The sequence below is a fragment of the Nicotiana attenuata genome, unplaced genomic scaffold (assembly GCF_001879085.1).
Source record: "Nicotiana attenuata strain UT unplaced genomic scaffold, NIATTr2, whole genome shotgun sequence".
Taxonomy (NCBI): domain Eukaryota; kingdom Viridiplantae; phylum Streptophyta; class Magnoliopsida; order Solanales; family Solanaceae; genus Nicotiana; species Nicotiana attenuata.
The window spans coordinates 10,848-27,992 of NW_017673923.1; positions in this window are offsets into that span (position 1 = coordinate 10,848).

Consider the following 17,145-nt stretch of genomic DNA (forward strand, 5'->3'; position numbering starts at 1 on the left):
CTTCAAACCTTCGGATAACAAATATTTAAGAGCATAGGGAGATGAGTTTAAACCATCTATGGCTTGAGAGTCCATGGATTCCGGTGAGATTGAGGTTGAAGCCGGTGAGAGAGGTTGAGAGGAGAGGGATTTCAGAGGCGGCTGATAGAAGAGAATGAGGGGATTAGGGTAGTCTTTGGGTATTAAAAAGGCAAGGAATGATCGTGGCCGTTGATCAAAATGATCAACGGCCTGGATTAAAAGAAAGGGCCGGGCGGGTTAAATTGGTTGGGTCGGGGCCGGGTTGGATTGAAATTGGGTCGGTCCGTTAGGGGTTTGAAATTGGGTCAGTTAGGGGGGGGGTTAATTTGGGCTATAATTGAAAGAAAATGGGGCCATATTTTAGATAGCCAGTCTTTCCCTTTTTATTTTATAAAAATAGTAAAAATGATTTTGAAAACAAATTAAAGGTAGTGAGTCAATTAATAATATATAAATATTAATTTAAAAATACTGGAACCAATTTCATAATTATAAACTGCTGTTAATTCTGAAAATAGGCTAAAATTGCAATTATATGCAATTTAGCTTTTAAAATACCAAATAAATTTTGTAAAAATGTATAAAAATTACCCTAGCTATATTTTGGTATAAATATGAGAATAAAATAAGTCATTCACCAAAATGATAATTTCGGGAATAATTATTGGTTTTTGTACTGCTAAAATGGGCAATAAATTGATTTAAAAATTCTTTAAAAAATAGGAAAAATACTAAAACACTTGGGCATACTTATATATACTATTTAGAAAGTATTTGCATGTGAAAATACATAGGGAAAAATTGGGTATCAACAGGTGGCGATTTGGTACGAATCTCTATAACACACCCTATTTTACGCTTGTATTTTCAAAATCTTCATTCCAGGTCAGCCTAAAAACGTCAAACTCTCAGTCCGCTCACTTGAACGTTGACGCTGAGTCAAGCCATGACGGCGAAAATAATAATGTGGTGCCCAGTAACGATGTGCTTCCTGCCAATCCCAACAGCATCCCAGCTACCGACCCGGTCGACGCTAACTTACAGATGGCCATCAATATGAATTTTCCCAACTGATCCCGAAAATAGTATCCGGGGAGGATCACGACCAACGGCTCGAGAAGCGCCCGAAGGTGAAGGTGAAGGGGTGAGCCAACGACTGATTTTCGAAATGTTACAAGCTCAACAAGCAGCAATTACACAACTGCAGAATCAAATCCACGCCCTCATCAGGGTCGGGCCTGGACAATCCTGGGAAAGCACTCGAAGAGACGAACAAATTACCGAGAGACGGGGTGAAGCCGAGCTTGGGGTAACTTCAAAGCGAATGAAGATGCTCGAAGCATTGACAAAACGGGTGGAGTCTGGCAAGAAAAATGACAAGAAGGTGGAAACATACAACTCCAGGGTCGATCAGATCCCGGGAGCACCCCTGATATTGAAGGGACCGGACACCAAAAAATTTATCCAGAATCCCTTCCCTCAAAGCGCGACACCAAAGCCGATCCTAAAGAGGTTTCGTATGCCCGGCATTCTCAAATATAATGGGACCACAAATCCAAATGAGCATGTAACCTCCTATACATGTGTGATCAAAGGGAACAATTTGGAAGATGATGAAATCGAGTCGGTGTTGCAGAAAAAGTTTGGGGAAAACTTGTCCAAGGGAGAGATTATATGGTATAACAACTTGCCTCCAAATTTCATTGACTCATTTGCTATGCTTGCAGATGCTTTCGTAAAGGCCCATGCAGGAGCCGTCAAGGTTGAGACGAAAAATCAGATCTGTTCAAGGTCAAACAAAGGGATAACAAGATGCTCAGGGAGTTCGTGTCAAGATTCCAGATGGAGCAGATGGACTTGCCACCAGCTGCAGATGATTGGGCCATTTAGGCATTCACTCAGGGGGTCAACCCCCAAAGTTTCGTGGCCTCTCAATAGCTAAAACAAAATTTGGTGGAGTACCCGGTGGTAACCTGGGCCGTCGTCCACAACATGTACAGTCAAAAATCAAGGTCGAGGATGACCAACTCGGGGCCCCTTCTGGATCTATTTACCCTATCAGGACCGATGATAGATCTAAGAGAGCCATTGATCAGGATCCAAGATAGGTCCGGGATCGATATCAACCATACAACTCAGATCGGAAGGGAAACAGATCTGGGCGTCACCTAGTAAGAAATTAGAAGAGAAATGATCGAGGGCCTAGTAGTCGGGGCTTGATGAGAAAGAACGGGTTCGACAGGTCACTCGGGAATAAGGAGGCACTAAGATTATCAAAGTACTTCAACATAGACATTGCAAGCATCATGTCGGCCATAGGGCGCATCATAGAGACCAAGTGGCCCCGACCATTCCAGTACGACCCGACCTAGAGAGATCCTAACTTGATGTGTAAATACCACGACACTCACGGTCATAGGACCAAAGATTACCGACAGCTAAGAGAAGAAGTTTCTCGGCTGTTCAAAAATGGGCACCTCCGAGAATTCCTAAGTGAGCGAGCCAAAAACCACTTCAAAAAAGGGATGCCAACAAGCAGGTCGAACAAGAGGAGCCTCAACATGTGATTAACATGATCATTGAGGGAGTCTAAGTCCCCCAAGGGCCAATGATGAAACGCACTAAAGTATCTATTACGAGTGAAAAATACACCCGGGATCATATTTCGGAGGGAGCTATTTCGTTCAACGACGAAGATGTCGAGGGAATCGTATAGCCTCACAACGATGCACTGGTAATATCTATGCTTATCAGTAAATATCGTGTTAAACGAGTGCAGATTGATCTAGGTAGCTCGGCAAACATCATCAGATCAAGGGTCGTAAAGCAATTAGGTTACAAGATCAAATCCTACCGGTAGTCCGGGAATTGAATAGATTCAACATGGCATGTGGAACCACGAAAGGAGAAATAACGTTTCCAGTAAACACTACCGAGACAACCCAAGAAACGAAGTTCTACGTGATTAAAGGGGATATGAGGTACAACGCTTTACTCGGAAGGTCATGGTCCACAACATAAGGGTGGTACCTTCGACCTTACACCAGGCGCTGAAATTTCCCACATCGGGGGGAGTCAAAATAGTCCACAGGGAACATCCGACCGCAAGGGGAATGCTTGAAGTTGACGAAGTGATCCCGGTGCCTGCAGTTCATGGAGCGGAACCGATCAAAAAAGAAGAGATAAAATAGCAATCACTGATACCGACCTCAGCCGAATTGGAGAAACAGGAAGAACAAGGAGCAGATGATGAGGACGATTACAGCGTCTAGAGATCATTCATAGATCCCGATGACACCGACGCCACCAAATCAACGGTCGAAGGGTTGGAGCAAGTTACATTAATCGAGCATCTACCGGATCAAAAGCTATACCTGAGCACGGGGTTAACCCCCGAGCTCATGAAAATACTTATTGATTTTCTTAAAGCTAATGCTGACTGTTTTACTTGGTCCCATCTTGACATGACAGGGATCCCACCAGAGGTACCCACTCAGAAGCTAAGTTTGGACCCGAAATTCCATCCGGTTAAGCAGAATAGGAGGCCACAGTCTGAGACCAAACACACATTCATCAAAGATGAGGTATCCAAACTTCTAAAAATAGGATCTAACGGGAAGTTAAATAACCAGATTGGTTAGCTAACGTAGTGGTAGTACCTACAAAAGAAAATAAACTAAGGATGTGTGTGGATTATAAAGATCCAAACAAAGCATGCCCAAAGGCGTCTTTCCCTTTGCCTAACATCGATCGAATGATCGACGCGATGGTTGGGAACAAGATACTCAGTTTTCTCGATGCCTACTCCGGGTAAAACCAGATTCGGATGGACCCGGACGATCAATAAAAGACTTCTTTCATAACAAAATTCGGGACCTATTTCTACAATGTAATGACGTTCGGATTTAACAACACTAGTGCCACCTACCAACTCCTAGTAAATCATATGTTCGAAAAACAAATAAGGAAATCAATGGAAGTTTATATTGACGATATTTTGGTCAAGCCCCTGCGAGAAAAGGACCATTTGAAATATTTGTAGGAAACCTTCGACATACTAAGAAAGCACAATATGAAGCTAAACCCAAAGAAGTGTGCATTTGGGGTAGGTTCGGGACAATTCCTCAAATTCATGGTATCTAATCGGGGGATAGAGATCAATCCCGACAAAACAAAGGCCATAGAGGACATCACCATAGTCAACAACGTCAAGGCGGTTTAAAGACTGACCGGGCGTGGCGTATAGCCGCATTGTGCCGGTTCATCTCGAGGTCGTTGGACAAGAGACATCGGTTCTTCTCACTGTTGAAAAAGAAGAATAATTTTTCTTTGACTCTGGAATGCGGGCAAGTTAGGAAGAACTCAAGTGATACCTTTCGAGCCCCCCATTTGCTACACACTCTGAAGGCAGACAAAAATTTGTACCTCTACTTGGCTGTTTCTGAGGTGGCGGTAAGTGGTGTCTTAATCCGGGAGGAAGAAGGTACACAATTTCCTATTTATTATGTTAGTAGAACCCTAGGCGATGATGAAACAAGGTATCCTCACCTAGAAAAGTTAGTGCTTATCTTGCTAAGCGCTTCTAGGAAACTATAATCGTACTTTCAATGCCACCCCATATGCATTGTGACCTCTTACCCGCTGCGGAATATCATGCATAAGCCCGAGCTCTTGGGCCGATTAGCCCAATGGGCCGTGGAAATCAGCGAATACGATATCGAGTACTGACACCGGACTACCATAAAATATCGGATTTTGGCAGACTTCATGGCCGACTTTACGCCGGCCTTGATACCCGAAGTCGAAATGGAATTACTGCTCACTTCCGGGGCAAATTCGGGGATCTGGACCCTATTCACGAACGGTGCCTACAATGTGAAGGGATCCGGGCTCGGTATCGTGTTAAAACCACCTGCAGGAAGTGTAATTAGGCAGTCTATTAGAACTGTAAAATTGACTAACAATGAAGCCGAGTGTGAAGATATGATTGCAGGTCTAGAACTGGTTAAGAGCTTTGGGGCAGAAGTGATCGAAGACAAATGTGATTCCCTCCTCGTGGTAAATCAAGTTGAAGTAAAAGAGGAACGAATGCGGAGGTACTTGGATAAATTACAGGTAACCCAGAACCAATCAAAGGAATGGACTCTGCCGCACGTACCCCGATACCAAAATAGTGAGGCCGATGCACTGGCCAACTTGGGGTCATCTATCGACTCCGATGAATTCAGCTTGGGGGCAGTTGTGCAACTAATGAACTCGATGGCAGAAGAAGGTCATGCCGAAGTAAACTCGACAAGTTTGACTAGGTATTGGAGAAATAAATACATAGACTACCTGAAGACAGGAAAATTGCCATCGGATCCCAAAGAATCGAGAGCCCTGCGCACCAAAGCTGGCAGATTTAGCTTAGTCGAAGGGGCATTGTATAGAAGATCCTTCTTAGGTCCATTTGTTAGATGCTTAGGTACGGGAGAACCGTTGGGGGGAAAAATCCTTAGTTCTGAAGCTTATTAGAGCCAGCTACTTCTGGAATGAAATAGAGAAGGATGCGAAAGACTTCGTGCAAAATGCAAGGAGTGCCAAAGACACGCCCTGATGATTCATCAACAGGGAGAGATGCTCCACCCGGTCCTATCACTATGACCGTTTATGAAGTAGGAAATGGACATTGTCAGTCCCCTGCCATGGGCACCCGGTACAGTCCAATTCATAATATTCATGACCGATTGTTTTTCCAAATGGGTCAAGGCTTAGACGTTCGAGAAGGTCCAAGAGAAAAAAGTTATCGACTTCATCTGGGATCACATAATATGTCGATTTGGGATACCGGCCGAGATCGTTTGAGACAACAGAAACCAATTCGCCGTCAGCCGAGGTAGGGGAACTGAGCCTCAGGTTCCAATATACTACTGAAGAGTCAAACGATGAGGCCATGATCACGAGCCCAGAATTATTGGACAAAAGGCGGGAAGCCGCCTTAGTCCGGTTGGCCACCTAGAAGCAACGAGTAGGGAGTTACTACAATCGAAGAGCCAACCTCCGACATTTTCAAATCGGGGACTTGGTATTGAGAAAGGTAACACTACACACCAGGAACCCTAACGAAGGGAAACTGGGTCCGAATTAGGAAGGACCGTATAGAGTCATCGGAATAACTGGCAAAGGCTAGTGTAAACTCGAATCAGGAAACGGTGTACACCTACCGAACAATTAGAATGTGGCACACTTAAAATGTTGCTACTGCTGAGGTACGAACTTAATTCCTTTTTTAATTTTGTTACATTACAGACTAATGTATGCGGTACTCAGCAAAGGGCGACTGTGACTAGTAGGTGTGAAAGTACGTGTTGTACTCTTTATTCCCTTGAACCGATTTTGTCCCAAAATAGTTTTATCGTCAAGGTTTTTAACGAGGCAATAGTAAAATGTGCTACCTTAGTTTTGAAGACCGACCTTAAATCAGAATTGATGATCATTTGCACCAAATCAATAGTATCCGAGCCCTCATAAATTTGGCCTCAAATACTAGGGGCCATTACCCCTAGGTTAGTATCCTTAGAAAGGAAAAATTTTATATGTCAAAAGCCAAGGTCTTGTGATTAGGATTCATTTGTAAGGGTCAAACGGTCACACGAACCATACCCATGTAGCCCACTCTAGCCACTGCACAAGGCTTATGTGCCTTTGATTATGTACAATGAAAGAAATCTTTGCTTCCCTCGTACTTTATTACTAAGCATTTCGCTTCTTCGATTCTTCCCAACGAATCCTAGATCATAAAGCCCAAGGGCTACCCCAACTCGGAGACTGTCATATGATAAAACATTCGGATGGCTCGGGCTATCGAATCCCGGAGGCACCAAGCCTATTAGGCAATGCCCGGATAAAAAAGGCTACAACTATCCTAAAACGGCTCGGAGATGTTCGAAGTTCGTACCTAGAAAAGTAAGGCCCTTACGTATAGTCAAAACCTATAAAAAGGTTAGCCTTGGTAAAAACATCGCCGTATATGACTAAAACACTTAAGCATCTTTAAAACCTTCAATCTTATCGAAGTCTCGACGCCACGAATGATCCGGAGTTGCCATCAAAATCGAGTCCCATTCGGCCTTCGAAGGATGGATGCTCTAGATTACGTTACACACAAATAAAAAAATTACAAATAGACGCTGAAAAGTAAAGATATGGTATCGCCAAAGGGAAAAATTTATATATTTCAAAATATTTACAAAGGTATGACAAAACGGCCTCAAAATAAACAAAAAGAAAAAATACAAGGGGAAAAAAAGAACTAAGACATCTACGCCTGGCCTTCACTGAGGCTCGACTCATCACCAGAACCATCAAAACCCTCGGAACCATCGGAGCCTTCGGGACCCTCAGGCTCATAGAGTTCTTTCGCCTTGTCCTCGAGTCTCTTGGATTCTTTGATCTCAGCCGACATTTCAAAACCTCGAGCATGAATCTCTTCGAGGGTCTGTCTCCAGGATAGCCACTTTACATGCACTATCTTCGTCTTTAAGAGAGCCTCTTCTATCTCTACATCGGCCTTACACTGGGCCAATATTTTCTCGACATCAGAGGAATTGAACGAACTTGCCTCTAATTTGGACCTCAGCGCAGTGTATTCTTGGGCGAGGGTATCCCATTCCATGACGGCTGAGTTCAGCTATGCTCGGAGTTCATCATTCAGCCGAGACTACTTGTCGGCCTTGTCCTTTACCACCCGGAGCTGGTCCTTGACCGATGCCAGCTCCTCTATTGTAGCCTCTTTTTGCAAAGCCAACAGGTACATCCTGCCCTTAAAAGCCTCGGTCGTGCCTTGACCTCATCCATCTTAGCCCGAAGCTGGTCGATCAAGTCTATATTCTCTTGGACCAGCGAAGTTGTGTTGTTAGTCATCACGAGTAACTGCTCGTTTTTAGCCTCAAAGATCCTTACCTTCTCGACCAGATCAGCATCTCCTGTTTCACAAATGGGGCCTCCTTTTGAGCCTTTTCCAGCTCGGCCCAGAGAGTTGGGAGATCCTTGTCACACCCCAACCTCGGGGAGCGCGACCGGCGCTCAACCGAGTAAACACGGTGAACAAGCCTATTAGACACTTCCTACCCAACTCACTTATGACCAAGAGGAGGCATGGTTTCATTAATTAAACAATAGAAGGGGTATATATATAAACAATACTAATTCATTNATATATATATATATATATATATATATATATATATATATATATATATATATAAACATCACTAAGTCATTTCATTAGTTACATCACTATTAAGTTCCCAAAATACTTATACTTTATGATCTAGTAGAACACGAGTCCAAAACACAATAGATAGTCTGTTGACCTCCCCAATACCCCTGTACAACCCCCACAATGTCTACGGAGCCTCTAATTAGATACAAAAGGAAGTGCTATGAAAGTGCCGGCAACAAGGCCCCGGCTATACCTCAAAACGTGGAAATTATATAAGCAAAAGATGCATTACATGGCCCCGGGATGAAGTGGGGCTTACCAAGAATGCTGGGAAGGTGAAGGCAAAGCACCACTAGCTGCGATCAACACTATCGGTTATAGAACCACCTACATCCATTAAAAGATGTAGCGCACCCGGTAAAAGGGACGTTAGTACTGTCGAATAGTACTGGTATATAAAGCTAAAACACCATCTTTATAGAATGAACAATTAGACATAGAGGAAAACAGTCATGATGTACAACAAGAGCTTTCAAACAAATACGGAAAACATCAAGTAAGGATTACAAATCTCCGATAAATTTCCATTTTTTTATTAATTTTATAATCTCAGTGCCATGTGCCACAACCCACAATACCACCGTGTTCCTACACAGAGTCCGATCACGGTCCGATCGGCTAGGCCATCTCCCTTGAGACGTCGACCAAGTCCACAATTCCAAATCAATCATTTCCAGCACTGTCACCACCATGTATGCGGCATGGCGTTCGATCACGGCCCGATCAGCTAGGCCATCTCCCTTGAGACGTCAACAAAATCCACAAATCCATATTTCAATACATTGGCACGAGTTGCTTTACTTATTAAGTCATTCTTGGCACTTGGCCGCATTTCATAATTCAATTTCCCTTTTTTACATTTTCAATAACATTATGATCAATAACAATAAGGCCTATCATGTAAGCCATTCTCACACATAAGGGAAAAGCTTGGAAATTCTAAGCACATAGAGGCTTCTCATACAAATTGGCACAACAATCTTTATTCAATTTCTTTGACGTGAATTCTTAGCCTTTCTCAATACATATTCCACATTTGTAAACATATTCACAAGTTGCATGACGACATGATAAACGTTTAGGACAATCATTGAACATAAATACTTCAACGCAACGCTTTAGGGCAACAATTCTAGTATGATCAATTTAGGAACTTACACCAATTACACGAACACCAGGGGTTCGATTCTAAGAAGAAAGAGGTTTAGCCATACATACCTCGATAGATCTTTCCTTAAATTCTTACAATAGTTCTGGAGCCCTTAGCAACTTCGATCTATTTTATGAGCATTACAAATTGAACCAAATATTAGTGAGATGATCAAGACTCTAGCTCTTTTGAGCACATCATCAAGCACTAAGTGTGCATTATGATTTTAAGACCTTTTTGTGAAAGATTCTATCATCCTACACCCCATTCGTTACATTTTTAGCTCACAATCTCCCCCTACCATTTTATCATACATGCATGCAAGGTAATCAATCCTTGTACCCATGAAACCACTTACTACTTATTCCATTCTTAGAAGAATTTCAAAATTTAGAGCTAGGGCACAGATTTTTACCTCTTAGGAAGAAGGCTTAGTAGACTTTAATTGAATCTCCAAAGATTGGGCAAGGATTGAGGAGTGATTTGGTGAGGATCATTTTCTCCTTCTAGAACTCTTTCTCTCACTCTAAAGGTAGCAGAAAACAGCACAATATGGTCTAATGGGGTATTTTTAACGGGATGGGGTTGGGTTTTAAAAGTTAGAAAATAGGAGCCCTGACTCAATCTGTGGTCGCATATGCGACCGCATAACTAATATGCGGCCCGAAAAGGGACCGCAAAAGTAGCCCTCAAGGGCTTGAATCTTCTGCCCGGGTATGCGACCATTATGCGGTCCGCATACCTGTTCTGCGGTCGCATAATGCACCGCGGAACTACCCTTCACAAAAAGCCCAAGGAGGTTATGTGACGACTATGTGGCCCGCATATCGATTATGCGATCGCATAATTGGCCGCATAGTTGTCCTCAAAATTGCCAACCTTCTGCCTAACTTTGCGGCAACTATGCGGTCCTCATAGTTATTATGCGGCCGCATAATGGGCCGTAGAAACGCGCTCGTCTGAAAAATATTTTTTCTTAACTTTTTAATGCACAGATCGTTCCAAAAAGTCCAAACCGCCGCTCGCAAGCTCGCCGCAAAGAATTTTATAAATTTCTAACACATATTCCTAACTTGGCACTACGAGATTTCAGTTTTTTGAGTAAAAAAAATTTCACGGGGCCATTCAATCCTTAAGAGCCTCGTCTTTTTGTTCACTAAGAGCCCTATACATGTCCTTCTTCTGGATATGCAATTTGAGATAGAACTCGAGCTGGCTAATTTCTAAGCGAGACCGGAAGAAGCTTTCATGATGAAGCACCGAAGCCTGAAAAATAATAAGGTCATTAGAACTTGCTAAGCAAAATCTGCAAAGGATACAAAGGATAGATTAGACGTCTTACCCAGTTAAGTGCCTGTTGCGCCTCATTGAAAAGGCTCGATGTGCCTACTTCATTCATCTTTGCCTGGTCCTCCTCGTTCACCAGGCAATGAAGGTAGCTGGCCATGCCCATCGAGCGGAAAGAGCTCGGGCATCCACTGGAATAGTAAGAACGACCGTTCTCTTACGATCGGGATCCACACTCAAGGCAGGGAATTGTTTCACTAATTTCGGGATCGAGCTTGGCTTGCCCGCTCCCGATGGCACATCCTTTTTTGAGACCTACAGATGACCAATCCCGGAATAGTCCTCCAACTCGGTCATGTCCATGCCATCGATAAACATGTTGAGGGCATCATTTGGGCCCGGTGCCGTCTGATTTGATTTCTCTTTGTTGGCTTCAGACTCTTTGAACATGGACTCAGTATGGGCGTCTCCGCAATGTTGATGATACCAACTACCTCCTTCAAGGCAGGAGCACCCTCCCGGGTGTTCGTGGCCTCCGACTCTCCTTCTATTTCCCGAGCTAGAGGGGGATCGACCTCTTGGCCACCTTTGTCGGTAGCCGCCTGCTCCCCCTCGTTGACGATCGACTCGTGAGCAATGAACTTAAGGTCGTCATCCTCGAGGTAATCCCTGAGTCGGTAGAGGGAATCAAGGTACGGTACCCTAGCCTTGGTGCTCTTTTTGTTGCTGTTCCGGACCCGGACGCCCACCCTTTTCTTCTTTACCTCGCATCCGGGGAGCCTGAGGACTTCCTCTTCTTATTCTTTCTCCCCTCCTTTGTGGCAGTCCCGGAGTGTGCCGAACCGGAGTGTTTGGCAAGCAAGGACGAGTCCTCGTCCTCATCAACGGCCTAAGCTCGGTGATCATGGGAAATCCTATGAGAAGGAAGAAGACTTAGCAAAATACAAGTCAAGTGTGTGAGTGTAATTATTCAGGAGAAAGCCTCACCATGGGAACGGACCTCCCACTTGCCCTTCGAGAGCTTACTCCTTGCGCGCTCGAAATAAGACATTTGTTTACATATCCCTTCAATCCACTCCTTGAAGTGGGGGACTGCATGAAGAACCTGGGAAACTGCTGCACAACAGTAAACACATGCAATTAGGAAAAGAATAAAAGAGAGTGCCAAAAACTCAAGAAGGAAAAGACTTGTTTGTTCTTTTCTTTACTCACGACCGAGCTTGCATCGAGGGACCGACCGAGGACGAATTCCATTATTCAATCTAGGATCATGCTTGGTCATCATATTGCAATTGGTGTGATCGTTATTCTGTCTTTAATTCATCTATCTATTATTCTTCATCATTCGTAATAAATTAAACCACGTATGCTTTAAGCAACACGCAAATTTAATTGTTACTCATTTTTTGGGTACATATTGATCAGATCATTGTCATACAATAGTGTTTAGGGGCTCCATTTATGTTTACCTTTGGTGTCTTCATCGTATGGTGCCAAAACAGGAAAAAGACAACCAAAATCCCAATTGGAATGGCATCAACACAAAGAACAAGGCACCCCCTTTGCTCTAACATTGAATATGTCTCCTTCAGATTGAATTATACTTGACTCGTGAGAAGAATAAAGTCAAGTAAACTTTTTCATTTTGTAACCACAGAATATATGAGTACTATTTTTGGCGTCTTACGAGGTATGATGATAGGCTATAATTACGTATTTTAGTCAATTATTACACTTTAATTTACTGTATTTTAGTTGAGTTTGCGCTTTAATCGCTAGTGTTTTGCACTAATTGTATGTTTTATGCCTTGTAGAAGTGATTCCGAGCTATATAGATGTTATGAAATGAATTCAAGTGATTTGGAGCTTTGAAGTCTGAGTAAAGCCCAAGGAATTAAGCCGGGATCGTGTTCAGGGGTCAAATTTAATAGTTAAGAACAAACGAAGACTTGAGTAGGCATATTGTATACTGTCTAGTAATATAGATATAACTCTTTGCTCCGAACTCCATTTGGGCTATATAATATACCGTTGGAAAGCTAACTCAATGGGCTACAACTTTTATGTTTTACGTTTTACCAAATTCCAAACGTAACAGGGTGACAAACGCGGTCGAAACCGCGACAGCGGACCTGGACGCGGACTGAGGCAGTGCACTGGGAAAATAACGCGCCCGGACTGCGCCTGGACCGCGACCGCGACAGTCCAGACCTTAAAAATTATCCTTTTTCGCGTAGGAGAAGGTATAATTGTTTTGGCTCGACCCTACTTGGTATATATACATGGAAAACGGTATTTTGAGGAGGTTGGACACGCTTTTGACACAGATTCGACCTAAGGAGGTAGAGACACAATAGGAGCAAGGCGGGGAATTCTTCTACGAGTTTTTCCTTCCTCTTCCTACTTTTTTATTGTTGGTTATGACTTTTAGTATTGTAGTTTTACATACTATTATGAATAGCTAATTTGTTATCTAGGGTTTTGATTGAACCTTTTGTAGGATAAATTCTTGTTACGTTTTTATATAATTGAGCCGTTGGATTTCTCTACTTGTTCAACTACGTGTTTATTGTTGTTGATTGAATGGCCATCGATTGACTGTGCCTATTTATTATGTGTTGCTTGAGAAAGGATACATATTTAGGTGGTTGTTGAACAACGTCACTCCTAACGTATGTGAGAAATCAATAAAGCGGGTTTAAAGGTAGGTTTAGAAATAACAAAGCCTTGACGTGGTCATAATGAGCGGTTAGATAAAGCCAACTAGCGTAGTTCGAGAGAATATGTCTAGTAAATTGTTGTAGTTGCTCGAGAGAGAATTACGACATCTAAAGTGCCCACGATCAGTAGAGAATACATTGGCAAAATTGTAGGGAACATAGCTAGAAGGATTCCGACATTGGGGAAATTATAACTCTAGACCTCCTAATCTTTTCTCCAACCCTTAGTATCCCTAGTTTTTAATTTACTTCTTTAATTTGTTAGTTAATTAGTTAGACCTAAAAATCTTAATATTATAACTTAGGAATTGTTCGAGCTTGTCTTCCGAGTGATATTGAACAATTATACTGAAATCTTAGTTCTCTGTGGAATTCGACTCCAGACTTTTAGACCGAATTATATTTACAACAACTGCTTATCCTTTTTAGAACTAGAGTTGGGCGTGATCAAGGTACAACTAGTTATGATGAAAAGATTGTTCTAGTCATGTTTCACGGTGCAAAAATCAACTACCATTCGATATATAAGTCGCAGCTTGAGATGTCAACACAAAAGGCAAGTGAAAATTAGGGAGTAATTTGGAGTGATTTCTATAATGGGGCTGGTGGAAGATATTTTCTGATGTATGGTATACAACAAATGATATCAGCATGTTCATGCACAAAATCCTAAAATTCAAACCGTCTCAACTCTTTGTTCTTCTGACCTATAGAATTTGTTTTAAAATATTAATTACTTATTTTTCCAAAGTTTATTCTTTTAACAGAGTGTTAATTTAGTGAGGAGTTTAGCGAAAATACTTGTATAATTAAAGCTATTAAATATCTTTTTAAAGGACGTGCAAAAGTTTTAAAAATAATAATATGAAACAAAATATGACAAAATTTAGCTAGCTATTCTTGATTATTGATTAGATGCAAGCGTTTACAATGATATGGTAAAAGCCACTACAAGATAATGTATTTATAGCTACGAAATCTCAACTACGAATTTAAAAATTGTGGCTATTACCTAACAATAGCCACAAAAATCAAAATTTTCTAGCTATTTATAAATTCGTAAAATTTGCTAGCCATGAAAATTATATTGGTGAAGCTAATTCCTTATTTTTGCTATAATTACTAAAAATCGTAGCAATAATTGCCTAAATAGCTACAAATTTATTGCCACAATAAATTTCGAAGCTAATTCATACGTTTTAGCCACGCATTAAAAGTTACTATAGCAATAGTAACCTTTTTAGCCACAATAAATTATTTGAAATAAAATATTGTAGCTAAAGAAATATATTTGCTTCAAGTTATAAAAAACTGTGGCAATAGGTAAATGATATAGCCATCAATTTATTGTTATGACATAATATTGTAGCTAATTGTTAGTTTTTGCTACGAACGGAAAGTTACTGTAACAAAAGTAATCTTTTAACCATAATAAAATATTTAAAATAAGATATTATAGCTAGATAAATATTTTTGCTACAACTTATAAAAAATCATGGCAATAGTTGGATTAATAGCTATAATTATTTGTCATTACAGAATAATCTAGCCACAAATTTATTGATCTGATAAAATTTCGTAGCTAATTTTAACTTTTGCCACAAGTTGAAACTCGAAATAGTAATAATAATCTTTTAGGCCAATGAAATTATTCGAAACAAAATCTTATAGCTAAATAAATATTTATGCTTCAAATTATAAAGAAAATAAAATAGTTAGCTTAAAAAATAAAAATGGTTGCCATGACAATTGATGAATATTTTTGCTCGATTATGAAAATCATGACAAGAGTCGTCTAATACTAATTATGTAATGAAATATTGATGTCATAATGTGACACTTATATTTTTCTTATAAGATAGAAAAATAGTAATTGTATATGACTAAGAAAGAAAATAGTAATTGTATATGATAATAATTATTTAAAATGCACAATTAATCTTCATTCTCAAACAATATTTGCCTACTTATAGCAGCAAAATTTATCAATTGACTTTTTAGACTTATCAAACTCATATTTTATTTTATTGTAGTTGTTGTTAATTATATAATTTTATATTTAAAATTTAAATAATTATTAATAGTTGTAGGTATTTAAGAAGTCATTTTTAAGTAACTGTTCATGTATTGAAGAGCTTTGCTGGGGAGGCTCAGTACATTTAGTTTTGATAATGATCAAAGACTTCAATTATATAAAAGAAGCATATTTAACACTACAAGAAATAATAATAATCATCTTAATGAAATGATATTTTGTAGCTACCTAATCACAGATTTACGATAAATTTATGGTTGCATCATTAATTAAGAAAATTATATTAGATAATAAGATTTGCAATGGAAAAACAATTGTCGCTAATTTTTGCCCTAATATATGATTAAAATTTTTTAAAGATAGGATCTCTATTAATAACATTATTAATTATATTAATTTTATATATTTCTCTTTTATCTAGTTACACTAAGATATCTAAGTCCCTACAAAAATTAATTATATTGTTATTCTTTTTAAATTAATTCAAAGTATAAATATCCTAACATTATTTTTATCCCCCTTATTCATACATTTTTTCCTACTGTGATATTTGATTTGTTTTCTCATTTGTATTTTAATTAAAATTTAAATAATACAATATTTCTTAATTAAATCATAATTTTAAATTCATCAAAAGTATAAAGAGATAAGCCTTTTATCATTTTTATAAAAATTTATCGTTATTTTTAATATATATATATATATATATATATATCCTTGTCTTATGTATAAATATCTTAATATTATCTTTATAACTTTTCATTTTTCAATAGGAAATTTTGAGTTTTATTTATTAACTAAGATTTTTCTATATGAGAAATTAATTAATATATAAATTTTAACACTATCGCTTGGAATTTTTATTTTTATCCTTTATGACTCGTTGTTTATTATGATTTTAGTTACGTGTATATATACGATTTTTCTCATCATAATTTTAATTATAAGTCTTATATTTTAATATTTTTTCTAAAATTGTATTTCATTCCCTTTTCTTTTCCTGGTTATCTAATTGTCTTATCAATTATTTAGTATAATTAAACCGTCATACGAATTGTATTATCCCTTTCTTAATGGTTTGAAATCAAAATTAATATTCTTCATAATTAATAGCTTTACTGGTTAGATTTTAAATTTAACTGGCTTTATCTATATTTATTAATTTATTAATTCAAATAGAGTAATCAATTAGTTCAAAATTTCAAATTTAGAAGGTTTTTTAAGTTAGAAAGGTAATTTATTTTGTCTTAACAATGTCATTTGGCTTTTTGTTATTATGTCAGTTGCCTTAATATAGTGCTTTTGCCTCTCCTTTTATTAAATAGATAGATTTTTGAGTATTCTTTATATATACATATTTTTCCTATTATTAAGTTTATTTTTGTAAAAAAGTTAAGACCTTAATATGGCTGATATAGTGATGTATAACAAAACAAACTAGTATATCATAATTTATTTTTTGGTAAATAATAAATATCATAATTCATATTAAACAAAGTATTACTTGAAAGTTTCAACTAATTTAAATAAGTATATAATTATAGTTAGTTATATTTAAATATACTACTATATTAGATTTAAACAATTATGTGCTTCTTGGATCTATCCGTTTTTTTTATTTTATTTTATACCCAGTGTCTGGTACCCACGTTGGAGCCCAACAAAATTC